Raw genomic sequence first — 20,532 nt, forward strand, 5'->3', positions numbered from 1 at the left:
GTGGGGTTGGTTCCCATTGGCTGGGAAATTGGTTTTAACTGATGCATGCTGGTTTCCCTGGTAGCTCAGCTGATAAAGAATCTGCCTGCAACGCAGGAGACTGTGGTTTGATTCCTGGGTCAGGAAGATCCCCAGAGAAGGGATAGGTTACCTACTCCAGTATTCTTGGGTTTCTCTGGTGTCTCAGAGGGTAAAGAATCTGCCTACAATGCAGGAGACCTGGGTTTGATCCCTGGGTTGGTAAGATCCCCTGGAGCAGGGCATGGCAACTCACTCCAGTATTCTTTCCTGGAGAATCCCATGGACAGAGGAGCCTGGTGGGCTGCAGTCTATGGGGTCACAAAGAGTCAGACATGACTGAGCGACTAAGCACAGCATGCTGGTTTTGAAGACTGGGCTACTAGGTGTTAGGTGTACAGCTTCTATTGTGTCCCCAGACAGAAGTTTAACGTTGTGTTTAGCAAGAGGTCTCTTCAAAATGGTCCAGAAAGCTTTGTCCAGGATCTTGTCTGGAGCAGTGAGAGAGAGAGAATTTCTTTCCTCAGATTAGGAATCTCTCTTAGGAAACTTAGTATAGAATAGCAGGTTCATTTCTCCAAGGATTTCCTAGGGCCAACCTTGGTCATAAAAGCAAAAGAGAAATAATGAGCAGACTTTGCTTTGATATCTAGACTTCTAGTTTTTCCATTATTCCTCCTGTATCCATAAGTCAGGACAAAGTTAACTATTTTCCTACAGCAGTTAGAATTTGGAATAACAGAAGAGTAGTAGTAAAGATTATACAAGCTTAAGAGAACTAACTGGTGAAGAAGAGGTAAGTTTTGAGAAAAAATATAGCAAAGATCTCAATGGTCTCTGAAGGCATAGGCTCATTGAGTACTAACATCAAACTAAGACCAAGAAATGTGTAGAGAGCTAATGTGAGGGAATTTGTTTAGGTAATTACCCCTCAGTGACTTTATAAGGGAAGCTCTATGATAATAGCCACTGTCTATGGTAAAATATACACACATTGTCTGATAATAACTTGTGATCTTAATGAGAATGGCAGTAGAAGATACAGCAGCCATAGAATTTAAGACATTCAGCCTAAAAACTCTTTTCTCCTGTTTTAATTATGGAGTGCCTGGCTTCTAAATGGAGTTAAGGGTCAGTTCAAGTTGTAAGCCAGAAATGAAAAACTTAAAGGTGAATATTGAAATGATGTTGTTTTGCTGTGTGGGGAGACAGCAAAACAAGAAAGGAGCTTCGAGTAAGTCGTGGAGACTGGGAGCACCACCATGGCAATTGTCCACACTTTTCAAAGATAGGAGAGGGTCAGATTCTACTGTGTGACACACAGGCTAATGCAGAAACAGCTTTCTGCCCTGAATGTGGGAGGTGTGATGTCACAAAAATTTTCCCAAATGTGGTTAACATTCCAGACTGTGGATTACAAACATGTGGCTGAAATAATGTATTTCTCTTTCTTTAATGCTTTCTTTCTCTATCTGCTGGCTTTGTCTTGCATCAGAAATCTGCCTCTGGACTGTTAACTGGGTTCTGAAAGCATGCTTTTGCTGTGAGCTAGCTCTGCTGGCTCCCCTAACCTAGATGACTGCTTGCGCATTCTGAATTTTGTGAGGGATGCTGGTGGTGTCATGCATCCTCTTTACCACTTTGGAGTCTTCACGAAAACTGGGACATATGAAAGAGCCAGAGTTTTCTTTTGTTAGCTCAACTTGGAAGGTCCAAAGGATCTACTCTCTTGCCTGGGGATGAGAATGGAGAGACAGTCCACACCACAATATGAATTTTATCCCTGTGTCCCAACTGAAAATCTTTGGCTAATAATGCGTTTTTATCTTCATTTGGCTCTTTACATATATATATAAATATATGTACAGGGCTTCCCTGATAGCTCAGTTGGTAAAGAATCTGCCTGCAATGCAGCAGACCCTGGTTCAATTCCTGGGTTGGGAAGATCCCCTGGAGAAGGGAAAGGCTACCCACTCCAGTATTCTGGCCTGGAGAATTCCAGACCGTACATGAGGACGATCCATGGGACTATATATCGACTATACATGGGTTGCAAAAAGTTGGACACGGCTGAGCAACTTTCACTTTCACTTTGCATATATATGTATATACTAAATGAATGGAACACAGGACAGAGAGGACTGCTGAATTATTCTCAATTAATACTTTTACTGTTATTTAAAAGCCACCATCAATGAACCCATCAAAAGCCAGATACAAAATGCCACATGTTATATGATTCCATTTATATGAATTATCCAGAAAGAGCACATCTATAGAGACAGAAGACAGATTAGTGGTTGTTTGGGGCTGAGTGTGAAAATGAGGAGTGACTACAAATGGACACAATGTTTAGTTTTGGAGTCTAGGAAATGGTCTAAAATTAGATGGTGGTAATGACTGCACAACTCTGTAAACTTACCACAAATCATTGAATAGTACATTTAGAGTGAGTGAATTATATGATATGTAAATAAGCTGCTTTAAAACTAATAAACAGATAAAAACTCAGAGCATATCAAGGAGTATTTAGATGAATATCTGAGCCAGGTGAAAATGAAAACTGCTGGTAAAGTACTGTTTTCCAGGATGGCCAGACAAAATAAGCTGCATTCTTCAGGTCAGGATTTTTCTTAAATGACATATTAATCCAGCATTCATTGTAAAATAATCTAAAATCAGAAGTATAGGTTTTACCTGTCTTTTGTGACCCACAGCAAAGATAAAACACAGAACATTTAGGATCTTTTTTCTCCTTTGTGAAAATAACACGCAAATGCCGCTTGGTAAATAGTAAAAGACTTTTTCAGTTAGATTTTATGACTAAGAATTTTGAACATATGTGCTAAGACATTTTTATAACTGTAATATATATATAATTTGTTTACTCAAAAAATATAGCCTTTTTTTTTTTTTCCAAGGCTTCTTGTTGCCTGCATGAGTTATTGTTGCAGGTATAATTCCCTAAGCCCTTCAGGAAAATCAATCTGGACAGTACCCTGCTCCCTACTTTGCTGTTTCATAGGCTGTGTCAAGCCCATTTTTTAAACAAAGTCATCTATATGCAAATTGGTAACCATGACCTACCCAACTGTGTAGGATAATTTGAACTGGAGTTTTCAAGCACAGTTGAATTAAAAAGAAAAGGAATAACTGGTGATTTTTATGAGTAGGTGAAAAATGTTATTTAATGAAGTTTGCTTCTATGATTTTTAATGAATTTAACTACAATGGATTAAAAAGGTGTGGGCTTTTCCCTGAATTCAGCAGATGGAAAAGCAATGGTAGCATCTATCTGTATAAATTAAAAACATGAGTTGGATCCTGGTTTATCAAGAAACAGAGAATTTAGTCTTTTGAGTTATCTCCATAAATGGAGACCTGGGGTGCCTATCTTTAAGTTCCACTGAAAAAGTCTCCCAAAATGTGTGTGTGTATGTGCATGTGTTATAAATGGTGTAATTTCTGCATATTGGTTTTTAACATATAGAATAGCAAAATTCAGTGACAGGAAAGGACGGTTTTTTAAAATTTGCTTTTAATTGGGGCATAATTGCTTTACAGTATTGTGTTGTCTTCTGCCACGCAGCAGCGTGAACCAGCCATAAGTATACCATGTCCCCTCCTTCTGGAACCTCCCCATTACCCGATCCCACCCTTCTAGGTGTCACAGAGTGCCATGTTGAGCTCCCTGTGTTGTACAGCAACTTCCCACTAGCTATCCATTTTACATATGGTAATATGGTAATGTATATGTTTCAATACTACTTTCTTCACTCATCCCACCCGCTCCTTCCTTGAGTCAGTTCTAGTGAAGTGAATGAATGTAGAGCCTATTATACGGAGTGAAGTAAGTCAGAGAAAAACAAATATCATGTATTAACATATGTATGTAATCTAGAAAAATGGTATGGATGAGCCTATGTGCAGGGCAGGAATCAAGACACAGACAAAGAGAACAGTCTTTGGACTAAGGACAGTTTTAAAGAGAGAAATTTCCGTGGACTTCCCTGGCAGTCCAGTGATTAAGCCTCTGTCCCCCTGCAGAGGACATAGGTTCAGTCCCGGGCTGGGGAACTAAGATCCCGCATGCCATGTAACCAGAAACATAAAATGAGGACAAAAGTTTCCAAACTGTCATTTTTTTTAAGCACTGGTCTTTGAATAACTTGAAACCTCACTTAAAAATATGAGCACTCTTTATTGTTTTTTTTTTTTTCTCATAGGGTGTATACAACTTTTAGAAATCATTTGTGAAAAGGTGCTGCTCTGATCATTGTGTGTAATACAACTCTGTCAGGTAACAATTATTATATGAAGAATCTTGGCTGGAGCTTCTCTAGCACAAAAATTTACCTTTGGGTGGTCTTAACTTCATTGTTACCCAATCAACCACATTTGCTCAAACTTACCTGATACTTCTCATGGTGTTTTTTCAAATCATAGATGAGAACTCAAACCTCATTTTTCCAGATTCAGAAAAATTGTGAGGTCCTGCACTCCAAAGCTACATTCTAAACCTGGATGCTCACGTGAATTTTCCATCTCTTCCCAGTTACTACCATTGAGCATTTGGTGGATCATATACTTGCCTTACATTTCCTGTTTTATCTGTGGGCAGTGTATTGAGTTTTCCTTGTCTTTATCCTGTGTGGTTGGAGAATTCTAAATCAGTCTGATTGCCTAGTCCAGCACCCGGAGCTTCATCCAGAACCAGAACTTTGAGCTTAAGCTCCATGAAGAAGATATTTAAAGAGACAACCCACCCACAGGTCAGAAATGAGGAGAAATTACCAGCCTAGGAGTTTACCTACCCACTGAGGAAGAGGACTAAACAGGAGATCTGATCTTGCCCCAAACCTTGGAATCACATAGATGACAAGGCAGCATTGCTATGAATGCCACTTTAGTTGGATGTATTTCAGGCAATCATTAACATTTCTGGTGCTGTAAAGAGAGAGCAAATACAGCTTTGGCCATACTTGGATGTTATTTTTAAAAATAAGCATCAGAGATCTTTATCTATGATAATGAACACGAGTGTGTGTTAGTCGCCCCGTTGTGTCTGACTATTTGTGACCCTATGGATTGTAGCCCATCAGGCTCCCCTGTCCATGGAATTCTCCAGGCAAGAATACTGGAGTGTGTTGCCACTTACTTCTCCAGGGGACCTTCCTGACGCAGGGATTAAACCCAGGTCTGCTGCTTAGCAGGTAGATTCTTTACCATTGGAGCCAGTAGGGGAGCCCAGTAATGAACATACTGGGTAATTACTTATGGGCAAGCTGCTGGACTCATTCTAGAAGAATACCAGACAATGGAGAGATCACCAGGATTAAACCTCAGGATCAAAAAACATTCAAATATGGTTACTTTGGGGCAGAAAGAAGGAAAGCAACTAGTTTTTGTTTTTCCTTTTTTTTTTTTTTTTTTTACTTTAACAGTACATTTATTTAGCACATTCTTTGTGAGTAATGGAAAGTTGACAGAAAAACAGGCATCAATATTATTTATTTCATCTATTTAGTGACTGTGGAAGCAGATTAAATATCTGGGAATACCTGACAAGGTACCCATGGGAACTTAGGTTCACATCATTACTTAAATGTCAATTCAAACTGGAACTGTCACCAGAAAATGGTGTTTCTTTTACCTGTTTGGGGCTTCCCTTGTGGCTCAGCTGGTAAAGAATCCATCTGCAATGCAGGAGACCTGGGTTCGATCCCTGGGTTGGGAAGATCCCCTGGAGAATACTGGCTACCCACTCCAGTATTCTGGCCTGGAGAATTCTACGGACTATACATTCTATGGGGTCACAAAGAGTCAGACATGACCGACTTTCACTTTCACTTTACCAGTTTGACAAGAGATGAGGTTTGGTTTAATTACTGAAGCTCTGAATTGCCAAACTAAGCAACGTAATTTTGTTCTCCTAATGCAGTTACTCACTCCCCCTATCCTACGCATGCAGCTACATTTTGACTGAGATGGATCACAGTTACTAAATACTTATCAATTTAACAAACAGATTTCATGTTTACTCTAGAATGTGAGACTGAATTTGAAAGTTATTAACTGTTGACTATTACCCATTTCTATCTTTACCATGCAGAAGCCCCTACCTGCATCTGGAATTAATGTTTATTTTCTCTTTCTCTCTTCCCTTCCATGATGGCTCCCATGACAGCCTTGCTTGCTTTGTGTCCATTTTCTCATCTGGGCTTGGCTTTACTTTCAGTTAAAATGCTTCCAATTCACAGAATTGGCTTCTAGGCTTGTTTCTTGGACATGTTGCTTGCTTCATTCTGACTTTTTTTTTTTTTTTGTCTTTGGGATTTGGTCAGAAATGATGCACTGCTATCCTCAGTCTACCCTGAGTTATGGCTAGGTTAGGCAACTTCTCCTTGGGTTGTCCTTCATAGTAGGAAGTGAAATCAGTCACATGTCTGTCTGGAGATTATCCTACAGAGAGAGATCTAATAACCTTTCCTCTTACCCTCCTAGTCCTGCCCCCACATCCTCTGTGCATGAAGGAAAGTAGACCGGACTGCAAGAATGATAATCATAATTAACATTTATTGAGTGTTCACTTCCTACAAGATATCATCTTTTTTAATCTTCAAAATTATGGGGTCCACATTTTTGAAATTTTGATTCTGCCAGATCTTTGGAGATATGTTCTCTAGAATTAAGGAGTTTGTAGAGTATTGAATGGAGAATAAGAAAGTTTCCTGGGAGATGAGATAGTTTAGTCTTAGCATATATAGATGCCCAAAATATGCTGAAAATTTTATACAGAGCAAGTTCTTGTTTCCCTATACATTTGCATTTTTAGTTCCTGTTCAGCAGTCTGCCTCTTACAGGATTATTCATCCTTCTTATGTATTTGATATATAGATAACATAATTTTAAAATGTATAGTTATTTATGTCACTTTTAGGAAGTTTTAAATAGTAATAAATGGATTACCTATTGTTTGTTGTCATGACTCTTTTGTGATCCCATGGACTGTAGCCCTCTTTTACGACCCCATAGACTATAGTCCGCTAAGCTCCCCTGTCCATGGAATTTCCCAGGCAAGAATATTAGAGTGGGTTGCCATTTTCTTCTCCAGAGTATTATTCTGACCCAGGGATTGAACCCGCATCTCCTTCATTGCAGTCGAATTCTTTATCACTGAGCCACCAGGAAAGCCCATCTTTTGTTTGCTTACAGCAAACAGAATCTTTATATTTATTACTATCAGCAACAATTCTTCCATAGTGTATGAGATAGTGGATTCAGGGAATCTAAATTTGGAATCAGAAGTTGAAAAGACCTAAATAATTTTGGAAAGGAAAGAGAAAGACTTGGAGAGTTGGGGCATGTGCTACATCTAGTAGGTGACTGTACAGAAATTCTTTTCTGAGTAAAATGTGTGTTATGTGTACTCCTTATCTCTCTTCTCTTCAAAATCTTGAATAAATGATTCTTTGTTCACAAGTCCTTGAGTATGAATGGATTCTCCATAATAGACAAAATCCCTTTTAGCTCCACATATACTAAATTTATTTGCCCACTGTGATGATTGTGACATAGTAAGTCGGAGAAGGCAATGGCAGCCCACTCCAGTACTCTTGCCTGGGAAACCCCATGGACGGAGGAGCCTGGTAGGCTGCAGTCCATGGGGTCGCAAAGAGTCGGACACGACTGAGCGACTTCACTTTCACTTTCATGCATTGGAGAAGGAAATGGCAACCCACTCCAGTGTTCTTGCCTGGAGAATCCCAGGGACAGGGGAGCCTGGTGGGCTACCGTCTATGGGGTCGCATAGAGTTGGACATGACTGAAGCGACTTAGCAGCAGCAGCAGCAAGAAATATATAACTTTTTCTTTTTCCCTGGGTCCTGGCACAGGACTTCTAAGACCCTAGGAATCTTTGGATTGACAAGAGTGTTTTTGAATGCTAATGAGATGGCTAGTACCTGGGGTCCTTAGATAGGTTCAGGATTGGGGCTGGTCACCAGAAAGACAAAGGTACAGTTAGAGGGTTGGAACTTTCAACTCCACCCTCCAGCCTCTGGGGAGAGGAAAGAGGCTGGAGACTGAGGTATTGGCTAATTGCCAATGATTTAATCATGTCTATATAATTAGGCCTCCATAGAAACTCTAAACAGTGGAGTGCTGAGAGCGTCCGTGTTGGTGAACACATTCATCTGCTGGTACATCCCACCTTATGTGGAGAAGAGAGAAGCTCCTGTATCCGGGACCCTTCCAGACCTTGCTCCATGTACCTCTCTATCACACTATTCATTTGTGTCCTTTGTAACATCCTTTACAATAAACTGATAAATGTCAGTAAATGTTTCCCTAAACTCTGTGAGCCATTGTAGCAAATTATCAAACCCATCAGGCATTCAGTGATTTCAAGCAGGTGTGCAAAATTCTACTTTAAATTCTCTAATAATGTTCTTTTTAATACACTGGGGGGTTCCCAGAAGGAATAGATACCTACCTTCTCAGTGTTTGGCCAAGCCAGGGGAATAATTTAAAGCCACAATCAGGAAATACTCAATATTCTACCAGTATACTTTGAAAGTCCTTAAAGAAGGAGTAGCACAAGGAAATGTGTAGGTGTGTTTGTGTGAATGTGTATGTGTGTAAAAGAGAGAATATGTGTGCATGAATGTGTAGGTGAATGTGCATTTGGAATTAAACCTCTTAATAATATATAAAATGTAACTAATATATATGGGATGTATTATACATATAGCAATGTATATAACAATGTGATATAATGTACCACATGAGGAGCTAGTGCTGACTTAGAGTAATACACTATGAGGATGTGTCAGACAACACAGTGTAGTTTCAAATGGAGCTATAAAACACGAGTCCACATTTGTAATACATTCGAACTTTTCTGTTTATAGTGTAGATACTATTTAATAACAGCAACTGCATGTGTGTCTAGACAGGTCAAGATGTAGAGTTGTTTAAGATTAACAGAGTAATAAGTTGGCCTCCTTATTTTAGAAAATGAGAACATCATCACTGGGAGGGAAGTTCTGGAGATGGACCGTGTGGGTTTGAACCGTGGCTCTTCTGTTAGTTGAGTGGAGAGTGGCCTTGGGGGAGTTACTTGACTTGTTCTTTTTTAGTTTCTGAAGACATAAAGTGAAAATAATACCTCACTGTGTACGTCACAGAGTCTCCTGAGAAGCCTGTATGAGTCAATATATGTAAAGAACTTAGCATGTAAGTGCACAGTAAATGTTATTTACTATTATCTACTCTTCTGGGTAGTGAGATCTGAAGATACCAGCTGTTGTTTTGAGACTTTGTTTTTGGAGCTGTCTCAGCTCTGTTTTCCTCAGTGTCAGAGATGGCAGAATTAAACCTCACTTACGAAGCTGTAACATGCATCTCCCAGCCTAATCCTTAGGCCACTTTAACCCTGCCTGTTGAACATGTATGGCATTAGTAGCTAAGGAGTGTGATCTGGAGCATACATATATAAGTTCAGTTCAGTCACTCAGTCGTGTCTGACTCTTTGTGACCCCATGAATTGCAGCACGCCAGGCCTCCCTGTCCATCACCAACTCCCAGAGTCTACCCAAACCCATGTCCATCGAGTCAGTGATGCCATCCAGCCATCTCATCCTCTGTCGTCCCCTTCTCCTCCTGCCCCCAATCCTTCATAAAGAGGTAGGGAAATAGGCTGTTTCACTTTGGACAAGTACCTGAATCCATGACCATACATTGAGTTATCTCTAGGAATTCTCCTATTACAAAAGGCTATTTACTTCTATTTGTGAACCAAAAATTGGGATGAATGACCATTCCAGTAAAAACCTTTAGCTGGCTAAGTGTCTCATGTACTATAATGAATATTCCAAAATGAAAGGATAATAATGATCGTAGAGTTGGATCCTTCCACTGTACTTATGTAAAGACTGAGGTGATAAGAGACCTGGCCCTTTGCACTTAAATCTAATACATTGCACGACAGTGTGAGGATTATGTTACCTGACTACTGGTTCAGAAGGTTTCTGACACCCCTAGTTACTATTCTCAGGTGCTTACAGCCTAATTGAATGATTAAATGTTACAGATATATTTCTTTTGGAAATAGATGGGGGGAGTGGAAAAAGTGATAGATTTTCTTTTCTTAGGCTCAAAAATTACTGTGAATGGTGACTGCAGCCACAGCATTAAAAGACACCTGCTCCTTGGAAGAAAAGCTATGACAAACCTGGACACATGTTAAAGAGCAGAGACATCACTTTGCCGACAAAGGTCCATGTTGCCAAGGCAATGGTTATTCCAGTAGTCATGTACGGATGTGAGAATTGGACCATAAGAAGACTGAGCACCAAATTTCCAACTGAGGTGCTGGAAAAGACTCTTGAAAGTAACTTGGGAAGCATGGAGATAAAACCAGTGAATCTTAAAGGAAATCAGTCCTGAATATTCATTGGAAGGACTGATGCTAAAGCTGAAGCTCCAAAGTTTTGGTCATCTGATGTGAAGAGCTGACTATTTGGAAAAGACCCTGATTCTGAGAAAGATTGAAGACAAGAGGAGAAGGGGACAACAAAGGATGAGATAGTTGGGTGGCATCACTGAGTCAGTGGACGTGAGTTTGAGCAAACCCTTGGATATGGTGAAGGACAGGGAAGCCTGGTGTGCTGCAGTTCACCTAAGCTTCCCAGGTGATGCTAGGGGTAAAGAACCCATCTGCCCATGCAGGAGACATATAAGACATTGTTTCAATTCCTGGGTTGGAAATATCCCCTGGAGGAGGGCATGGCAACTCACTCCAGTGTTTTTGCCTGGATAATCCCAGAGGAGCCTGGCAGGCTACAGTCCATGAGTTCATAAAGAATTAGACACAGCTGAAGCATCTTAGCACACAGACACACAGGTCTCTTTATATGAAGGTGTAAATCAGTTTAATCTTCAAAAGACCAAACACAGATGTATAGAACAGTCTTTTGGACTCTGTGGGAGAAGGCAAGGGTGAGATGATCTGAGAGAATAGCATTGAAACATGTATATTATCATATGTGAAACAGATCACCAGTCCAGGTTCAATGCATGAGATGGGTGATCAGGGCTGGTGCATTGGGATGACCCAGAAGGGTGGGATGGGGAGGGAGGTGGGAGGGGGGTTCAGGATGGGGAACACATGTACACCCATGGCTGATTCATATCAATGTATGGCAAAAACCACTATAATATTGCAAAGTAATTAGCCTCCAACTAAAATAAATCTATATATAAAAAAAGACCAAACTTATTCCATTTCTATCAACAGGAACCATTTGTGTCACTATCAGACCTCAAGTTAATGTCTATGTCTATCTCAAGTTGTAAATTATCAAAGACAATGAAAGATGCAGGCCCCTGTTGGGTCAAATAACCCGAAGAAGACTTCTATAGAAAATATCCAGCTTTCAGTGAGAGAGCAGCTATGAGTTGAATTATGCACCATGCCCCCTGTTCACATGTTTAATCCCTAACACTCAGTACCTCAGAATTTGATCTTATTTGAAGATATAGTCTTTACACAGGTAAATAAGTTAAAGTGAAGTCATTACAGTTACCCTAATCCAGTATGACTGTTATCCTTATAAGACAGAGAAATGTGGACAGAAACACAGACAAATGGAAGATGCTGTGAAGACACAGAGAGAAGACAGTCTTTATAAGCCAAGGAGAGAGACCTGGAACAGATCCATCCTCAGAGCTGTCAGAAAGAACCAACCCTACCCACACCTTTCTCTCTCAGACTTTTAGCCTCCACAACTGGGAGACACGAAGTTTCTATTGTTTAAGCTGCCCAATATTTGGTACTTTGTTATGACAGCCCAGCAAATACATACAGACATTCAGTAATACTTTTTTGTCCCTTTCAATGTCTTAACTAAGATGTATTTGTTACATAAATAACAGTAACATAAGGCACAGAATGGTAAATGCTGTAACACATATACAAAAGGCATGGGAGTTAAGATGTATTTGTTACATAAATAACAGTAATATAAGCCACGGAATGGTAAATGCTGTAAGACATATACAAAAGGCATGGGAGTTAAGAGAGAGACAATAAAAAATAAGGACTTATGCCAAATTTGCTTGAATATGTAGCTATAATACATTGCACATGTAATATTACTGCAAACATTACTTAAAATAAACCAAACCATTATTCTTTTTGGTTGCTGTTCAGTTGCTCAGTTGTGTCCGACTCTTCACAACCCCATGGACAGCAGCACACCAGGCTTCCCTGTCCTTCACCATCTCCTGGAGCATGCTCAAACTCATGTCCATTGAGTCAGTGATGCCATCCAACCATCTTGTGCTCCGTTGCCTCCTTCTCCTCCTGCTTTCAATCTTTCCCAGCATTAGGGTCTTTTCTAATGAGTTGACTCTTCACATCAGGTGGCCAAAGTATTGGAGCTTCAGCTTCAGCATCAGTCCTTCCAATGAATGTTCAGAATTGATTTCCATTATGATTGACTGCTTTGATCTCCTTGAAGACCAAAGGACTCTCAAGAGTCTTCTCCAACAGCACAGTTCAAAAATAACAATTTTTTGGTGCTCAGTCTTCTTTATGGTCCAACTCTCACATCCATAGATGACTACTGGAAAAACCATAGCTTTGATTAGACAGACCTTTGTTGCAAAGTAATATCTCTGATTTTAATATGTTGTCTGGGACTTCCCTGGTGGCTAAGAGGGTAAAGCGTCTGCCTGCAATGCGGGAGACTTGGATTCAATCCCTGGGTCGGGAAGATCCCCTGGAGAAGGAAATGGCAACCCAATCCAGTATTCTTGCCTGGAGAATCCCATGGGCAGAGAAGCCTGGTAGGATACAGTCCATGGGGTCACAAAGAGTCGGACACAACTGAGTGACTTCACTTTCTTCCACTTAATATGTTGTCTAGGTTTGTCATAGCTTTTCTTCGAAGGAGCAAGCATCTTTTAATTTTATGGCTGCAGTAACCATCTGCAGTGATTTTTGGAGCACAAGAAAATAAAGTCTGTCACTGTTTGCATTGTTTCCCCATCTATTTGCCATGAAGTGATGGGACCAAATGCCATGATCTTAGTTTTTTGAATGATAAGTTTTAAGCCATTTTCACTCTCCTCTTTCACCTTCATAAAAAGGCTCTTTAGTTTCTTTTCACTTTCTGCCATGAGGGTGATCTGCATATCAGATATGTCATCTGCATATCTGAGGTTATTGATATTTCTCCTGGCAATCTTGATTCCAGCTTGTGCTTCATCTAGTCTGGCATTTCACATGATATAGTCTGTATATAAGCTAAATAAGCAGGGTGACATTATATAGCCTTGATGTACTTGTTTCCCAATGTGGAACCAGTCCATTGTTCTATGTCCAGTTCTAACTGTTGATTCTTGACCTGCATACAGGTTTTGCAGGAGGCAGGTAAGGTGGTCTGGTATTCCCATCTCTTTCAGAATGTTCCCTAGTTTGTTGTGATTCACACAGTAAAAGGCTTTAGTGCAGTCAATGAAGCAGAAGCAGATGTTTTTTCTGGAACTCTCTTGCTTTTTCAATGGTCCAATGGATGTTGGCAATTTGATCTCTGGTTCCTCTGCCTTTTCTATATCAAGCTTATACATCTGGGAGTTCTCGGTTCATATACTATTGAAGCCTGGCATGGAGAACTTTGAGCATTACTTTGCTAGCATGTGAGATGAGTGCAATTGTGCAATATTTTCAACATTCTTTGGCATTGCTTTCTTTGGGATTGGAATGAAAGCTGACCTTTTCCAGTCCTGTGGCCACTGCTGAGTTTTCCAAATTTACTGGCATATTGAGTGCAGCACTTTCACAGCATCATCTTTTAGGATTTGAAATAGCTCAACTGGAATTCCATCACCTCCCCTAGCTTTGTTTGTAGTGATGCTTCCTAAAGCCCACGTGACTTTGCACTCCAAGATGTCTGGTTCTAGGTGAGTGATCACACCATCGTGGTTATCTGGGTCATGAAGATCTTTTTTGTATAATTCTTCTGTGTATTCTTGCCACCTCTTCTTAATATCTTCTGCTTCTGTTAGGTCCATACTGTTTCTGTCCTTTATTGTGCCGATCTTTGCATGACATATTTCCTTGGTATCTCTAATTTTCTTGAAGAGATCTCTAGTCTTTCCCATTCTATTGTTTTCCTCTATTTCTTTGCATTGTTCACTTGCAAAGGTTTTTTATTTATTATTATTATTAGTTTATTTATCTATTTTTTAACTTTACAATATTGTATATGTTTCGCCATACATTGACATGAATCCACCATGGGTGTACATGTGTTCCCCTTCCAGAACCCCCCTCCTACTTCCCTCCCCATCCTATCCCTCCGGGTCATCCCGGTGCACCAGCCCCAAGCACCTTGTATCATGCATCGAACCTGGACTAGCGATTCATTTCACATATGATAATTTACATGCTTCAATGCCATTCTCCCATATCATCCTGCCCTCGCCCTCTCCCATAGAGTCCATAATACTGTTCTATTTATCTGTGTCTCTTTTGATGTCTCACATACAGGGTTATCTTTACCGATTAACTAAATACCATATATATGTGTTAGTATACTGTATTGCTGTTGTTCTTTCTGGCTTACTTCACTCTGTATAATAGGCTCCAGTTTCATCCACCTCATTAGAATTGATTCGAATGTATTCATTTTAATGGCTGAGTAATATTCCATTGTGGATATGTACCATAGCTTCCTTATCCATTTGTCTGCTGATGGACATCTAGGTTGCTTCCATGTCCTGGCTATTATAAACAGTGCTGCAATGAACATTGGGGTACACGTGTCTCTTTCAATTCTGGTTTCCTCAGTGTGTATGACCAGCAGTGGGATTGCTGGGTCATATGGCAGTTCTATTTCCAGTTTCTTGAGGAATCTCCACACTGTTCTCCATAGTGGCTGTCCTAGTTTGCATTACCACCAACAGTGTAAGAGCGTTCCCTTTTCTCCACACCCTCTCCAGCATTTATTGCTTGTAGTCTTTTGAATAGCAGCCATTCTGACAGGAGTAAAATGGTACCTCATTGTGGTTTTGATTTGCATTTCTCTGATAATGAGTGATGTTGAGCATCTTTTCATGTGTTTGTTAGCCATCTGTATGTCTTCTTTGGAGAAGTGTCTATACAGTTCTTTGGCCCACTTTTTGATTGGGTCATTTATTTTTCTGGGATTGAGCTGCAGGAGTTGCTTGTGTATTTTTGAGATTAATTGTTTGTCCGTTGCTTTGTATGCTATTATTTTTTCCCATTCTGAAGGCTGTCTTTTCACCTTGCTTAGAGTTTCCTTTGTTGTGCAAAAGCTTTTAAGTTTAATTACGTCCCATTTGTTTATTTTTGCTTTTATTTCCAATAGTCTGGAAGGTGGGTCATAGAGGATCCTGCTGTGGTTTATGTCAGAGAGTGTTTTGCCTATGTTTTCCTCTAGGAGTTTTATAGTTTCTGGTCTTACATTTAGATCTTTAATCCATTTTGAGTTTATTTTTGTGTATGGTGCGAGAAAGTGTTCTAGTTTCATTCTTTTACAAGTGGTTGGCCAGTTGTCCCAGCACCACTTGTTTAAGAGATTGTCGTTTCTCCATTGTATATTCTTGCCTCCTTTGTCAAAGAGAAGGTGTCCATAGGTGCGTGAATTTATCTCTGGACTTTCTATTTTGTTCTATTGATCTATATTTCTGTCCTTGTGCCAGTACCATACTGTTTTGATAACTGTGGCTTTGTAGTAGAGCCTGAGGTCAGGCAGGTTGATTCCTTCAGTTCCATTCTTCTTTCTCAAGATTGCTTTGGCTATTCAAGGTTTTTTGTATTTCCATACAAATTGTGAAATTATTTGTTCTCATTCTCTGAAGAATACTGTTGGTAGCTTGATAGGGATTGCATTGAATCTATAGATTGCTCTGGGTAGTATACTCATTTTCACTGTATTGATTCTTCCGATCCATGAACACGATATATTTCTCCATCTATTTGTGTCCTCTTTGATTTCTTTCACCAGTGTTTTATAGTTTTATATATATAGGTCTTTTGTTTCTTTAGGTAGATATATTCCTAAGTATTTTATTCTTTTCATTGAGATGGTGAATGGAATTGTTTCCTTAATTTCTCTTTCTGTTTTCTCATTGTTTATAGGAATGCAAGGGATTTCTGTGTGTTAATTTTATATCCTGCAACTTTACTATATTCATCGATGAGCTCTAGTAATTTTCTGGTGGAGTCTTTAGAGTTTTCTATGTAGAGGATCATGTCATCTGCAAACAGTGAGAGTTCTATTTCTTTTCCAATCTGGATTCCCTTTATTTCTTTTCTGCTCTGATTGCTGTGGCCAAAACTTCCAAAACTATGTTGAATAGTGGTGGTGAGAGTGGGCACCCTGACTTTAGGGGAAATTCTTTCAGTTTTTCACCATTGAGGATAATGTTTGCTGTGGGTTTGTCATATATAGCTTTTATTATGTTGAGGTATGTTCCTTCTATTCCTGCTTTTTGGAGGGTTTTTATCATAAATGGATATTGAATTTCATCAAAGGCTTTCTCTGCATCTATTGAAATAATCATATGGTTTTTGTTTTTCAATTTGTTTATGTGGTGTATTACATTGATTGATTTGCAGATATTGAAGAATCCTTGCATCCCTGGGATAAAGCCCACTTGGTCATGATGTATGATCTTTTTAATATGTTGTTGGATTCTGTTTGCTAGGATTTTGTTAAGGATTTTTGCATCTATGTTCATCAGTGATATTGGCCTGTAGTTTTCTTTTTTTGTGGCATCTTTGTCAGGTTTTGGTATTAGGGTGATGGTGGCCTCATAGAATGAGTTTGGAAGTTTACCTTCTTCTGAAATTTTCTGGAAGACTTTTGGTAGGATAGATATTAGCTCTTCTCTAAAGTTTTGGTAGAATTCAGCTGTGAAGCCATCTGGTCCTGGGCTTTTGTTTGCTGGAAGATTTCTGATTACAGTTTCCATTTCCGTGCTTGTGATGGGTCTGTTGAGATTTTCTATTTCTTCCTGGTTCAGTTTTGGGAAGTCGTACTTTTCTAAGAATTTATCCATTTCTTCCAAGTTGTCCATTTTATTTACATATAGTTGCTGATAATAGTCTCTTATGATCCTTTGTATTTCTGTGTTGTCTGTTGTGATCTCTCCGTTTTCATTTCTAATTTTGTTGATTTGATTCTTCTCCCTTTGTTTCTTGATGAGTCTGGCTAATGGCTTGTTAATTTTATTTATCTTCTCAAAGAACCAGCTTTTGGCTTTGTTGATTTTTGCTATGGTCTCTTTTGTTTCTTTTGTATTTATTTCTGCCCTAATTTTCAAGATTTCTTTCCTTCTACTAACCCTGGGGTTCTTCATTTCTTCCTTTTCTAGTTGCTTTAGGTGTAGAGTTAGGTTATTTATTTGGCTTTTTTCTTGTTTCTTGAGGTGAGCCTGTATTGCTATGAATCTTCCGCTTAGCACTGCTTTTACCATGTCCCATAGGTTTTGGGTTGTTGTGTTTTCATTATCGTTCATTTCTATGCATATTTTGATTTCTTTTTTGATTTCTTCTGTGGTTTGTTGGTTATTCAGCAGTGTGTTGTTCAGCCTCCATATGTTGGAGTTTTTAATTGTGTTTCTCCTGTAATTGACATCTAATCTTACTGCATTTGCTCTCCTTGCTATTCTTTGGAGCTCTGCATTCAGATGGGTATATCTTTCCTTTTCTATTACTGTTGTCTATTTCTTATTCACTTTGCTGCTGTTTAGCTACTAAGTCATATCCAACTCTTTGCGACCCCTTGTACTACAGCATACCATGCTTCTTTGTCCTTCACTATCTCCGGAGTTTGCTCAGACTTCTGTCCATTCAGTCCATGATCCATCCAACCATCTCATTCTCTGTCAACCCCTTCTTCTCCTACTCTTGATCTTTCCCAGCATCAGGGCCTTTCCAAATGAGTTAGCTTTTTACATCAGCTGGCCAAAAGTATTAGAGCTTCAGCTTCAGCATCAGTCCTTCCAATGTCTATTCAGGGTTGATTTCTTTCAAGGTTTACTGGTTTGATCTCCTCGCTGTCCAAGAAACTCTGAAGTCTTCCCCAGCACCACATATCAAAAGCATCAATTCTTTGGCACTTAGCCTTTGTGTTTCAACTCTCACATCCATACATTTTTCTAGAGATGTTTATATATTTTATTTAATTATCTCCCTATCCCTGGAAATTAGAAGAGATTTATTCAGATTCTGAAAAAGGGAGTTGAAGCTCAGACAAGTTAAATATTTTTTGCTAAATAAAAAACCTAGAATATGATAAGATGAATTATGACTTAAATGTCAGCTTTAAGTTCCACCACCTGACCTTATTTTGAAATTAACACAAACAAAATAGACAATTTTTCTTATATATTTTTTCAATTCCCAGGATTATGTTCTTGGTATTATCCATAAGTGAAGTTAATGTCATATTTTCAGGCTAATAAATCTTTAAAACTGTTCTGAATTTTTGGTTTATTACCTCTGGATTTTAGATATCATTTTGGCAATTCTTTCATGTCAAAGTTTTGAAATCCTAATCATGAGTAATCTTTAAATATTAGAAATATGTGCATGGTTGGGGCAGACTCTGGTTGTGAAAATTTTCATTGCCTAACTATTGTGCACTCTGCTGAGGAATACTGGAAACACTGTCAAAGAAGGAAGTAGCTGCAATCCAAGAAAACATTAGAATTCAGAATGGCTCTGTAGGGTTTAGTCCTACAGACCATAGTTAGAAAAACTTGGCAATAATGAACAGGAAGCATGGTGAAAGGACCATTCCAAACTGCAGTTATTTTCGAGCTTCATTGTTATTACCATTGGTAGATCTCAAATCAGGAATTTAGCTTTGTAAACTGCTTTGTAAGTCCTGAGTCTTCTCCTGTGGCTTATTGGAAAACTTAACTATTGAATATTCTCTCACTTTCTTAATGATATAAACTGAGTGAAGTGTATAAAGATGTAAAACTTTGCCTTTTGAGTATCAGTCTCAATTTGGTTAATTCTGTTTTTCCAGCTTTGCTTTCCTCCTAGGTCCTATAAATTTTTCTGTCTACGCTTGCTCAGCCGCTTGTGATAGTGAATACCAATTTTGGTCATTTGCATCATCAGGAATGCATTATTAAATTTTTGAAGTCTCAGGAGAAGTCTTAGAGAAAACCAGAACAAGTCAAAAGTGTTAGGGCAGGTCTTTGGAGATAAAGCAGAAATACCAAAGCCAAGTGCAAATATGGGAACAACTTGTTAAACTATGACAGAAACACAAAGGAAGTGCTCTTAAGTGACCTCAAGGCAAGAGGCTTAGAGAGTTTGTAAACCAGTGGAATAGAGGGCAGGACACTGGAAAGATGGCAAAACTGAACTGGATTCCTGGAACAGGGCTCAGTGATTCCCTCCATACTTCAAGCTGAGGGTGATGGTGTAAAAGTAGAGATAGTGTGGGGAAAATAAATTGCCTCTGCAGATGCAAAGGGCTTGAAGAGTATCCAGCACAATTCAAAATTACAAAGTGGAATGGAAAGAGAATAAGATTCAGAGCCAAAACACTTAGATTAAAATCCAAGATCTGCCTTTTACTAGCTGCATTTGTGAGATACAGTTTTATCATTTTGAAAAAATACTTTTTGCCAAGTGGTTTATGTAATGTCCTCATACACTATTTTAGAATTAAAGAATGAGGCAAGTTAAACAAAAGTAATTTGTAAAGTGCCATGCACATTTAGTTTTTTATTGTTAAACATAATAATTTAGATATATGACCTTAAAGTACTTGGCAATGTGTCATTTTAGGTGCTAAATAAATTTAAATTTGTTATTATTGATAGTGATAAAATCATTAGTAAAAAACTATTCCCCTCTCTTTTCTTATTTCAAATATAAAACACGGAAACAGAACATTAAAACTAGAATGGTGTGACCTGATCCACTCAATTTTTATTATTTTAAAATTTACATTTGTCAAAAATATATATATATATATACTTATTTCAGTCTTATAGTGAATTTAGTGACTGGAGATGAAGATAATGTATATTGAAAGTCAAGTATGTTTAGCATTGTTCTGGCACCTTCCTTTTTACAATTTCTAATCCTCCCATGAGTCTATAACATAGTTCTCAACCTTTTATTTCCAGTGCAGATACTGTTACTGGAAATGGTTAAATAACTAGCCCCAAAGGATCCAGAACCAAGATGCAAAGGATGAAACATAAGTAGAACATTCATAAAATTAAGATCATTGCATCTGGTCCCATCACTTCATGGAAAATAGATGGGGAAACAATGGACAGTGACAGACTTTATTTTGAGGGGCTCCAAAATCACTACAGATGGTGACTGCAGCCATAAAATTAAAAGACACTTGCTCCTTGGAAGAAAAGCTATGACCAACCTAGACAGCATATCAAAAAGCAGAGACATTGCCAACAAAGGTCCGTCTAGTCAAGGCTATGGCTTTT

General features: G+C 38.9%; 1 long non-coding RNA gene across 1 annotated transcript in view; it reads right to left on the bottom strand.

The window, feature by feature from the left end:
• LOC145546658 (uncharacterized) overlaps window positions 1–5,799 on the bottom strand; it is a 29,343-nt gene extending 23,544 nt beyond the window's left edge. The window contains exons 1-2 of the long non-coding RNA XR_014083129.1: window positions 5,672–5,799; window positions 4,833–4,965 (exon numbers count right to left, since the gene is read on the bottom strand). This is a non-coding gene — a long non-coding RNA (uncharacterized LOC145546658). The remainder of the gene's footprint in view (window positions 1–4,832; window positions 4,966–5,671) is intronic.
• Between the last annotated feature and the right edge of the window lie 14,733 nt (window positions 5,800–20,532).

Source organism: Giraffa tippelskirchi, chromosome 4, assembly GCF_054371585.1.
Source record: "Giraffa tippelskirchi isolate mGirTip1 chromosome 4, T2T-mGirTip1v1.2.pri, whole genome shotgun sequence".
Classification (NCBI taxonomy): Eukaryota; Metazoa; Chordata; class Mammalia; order Artiodactyla; family Giraffidae; genus Giraffa; species Giraffa tippelskirchi.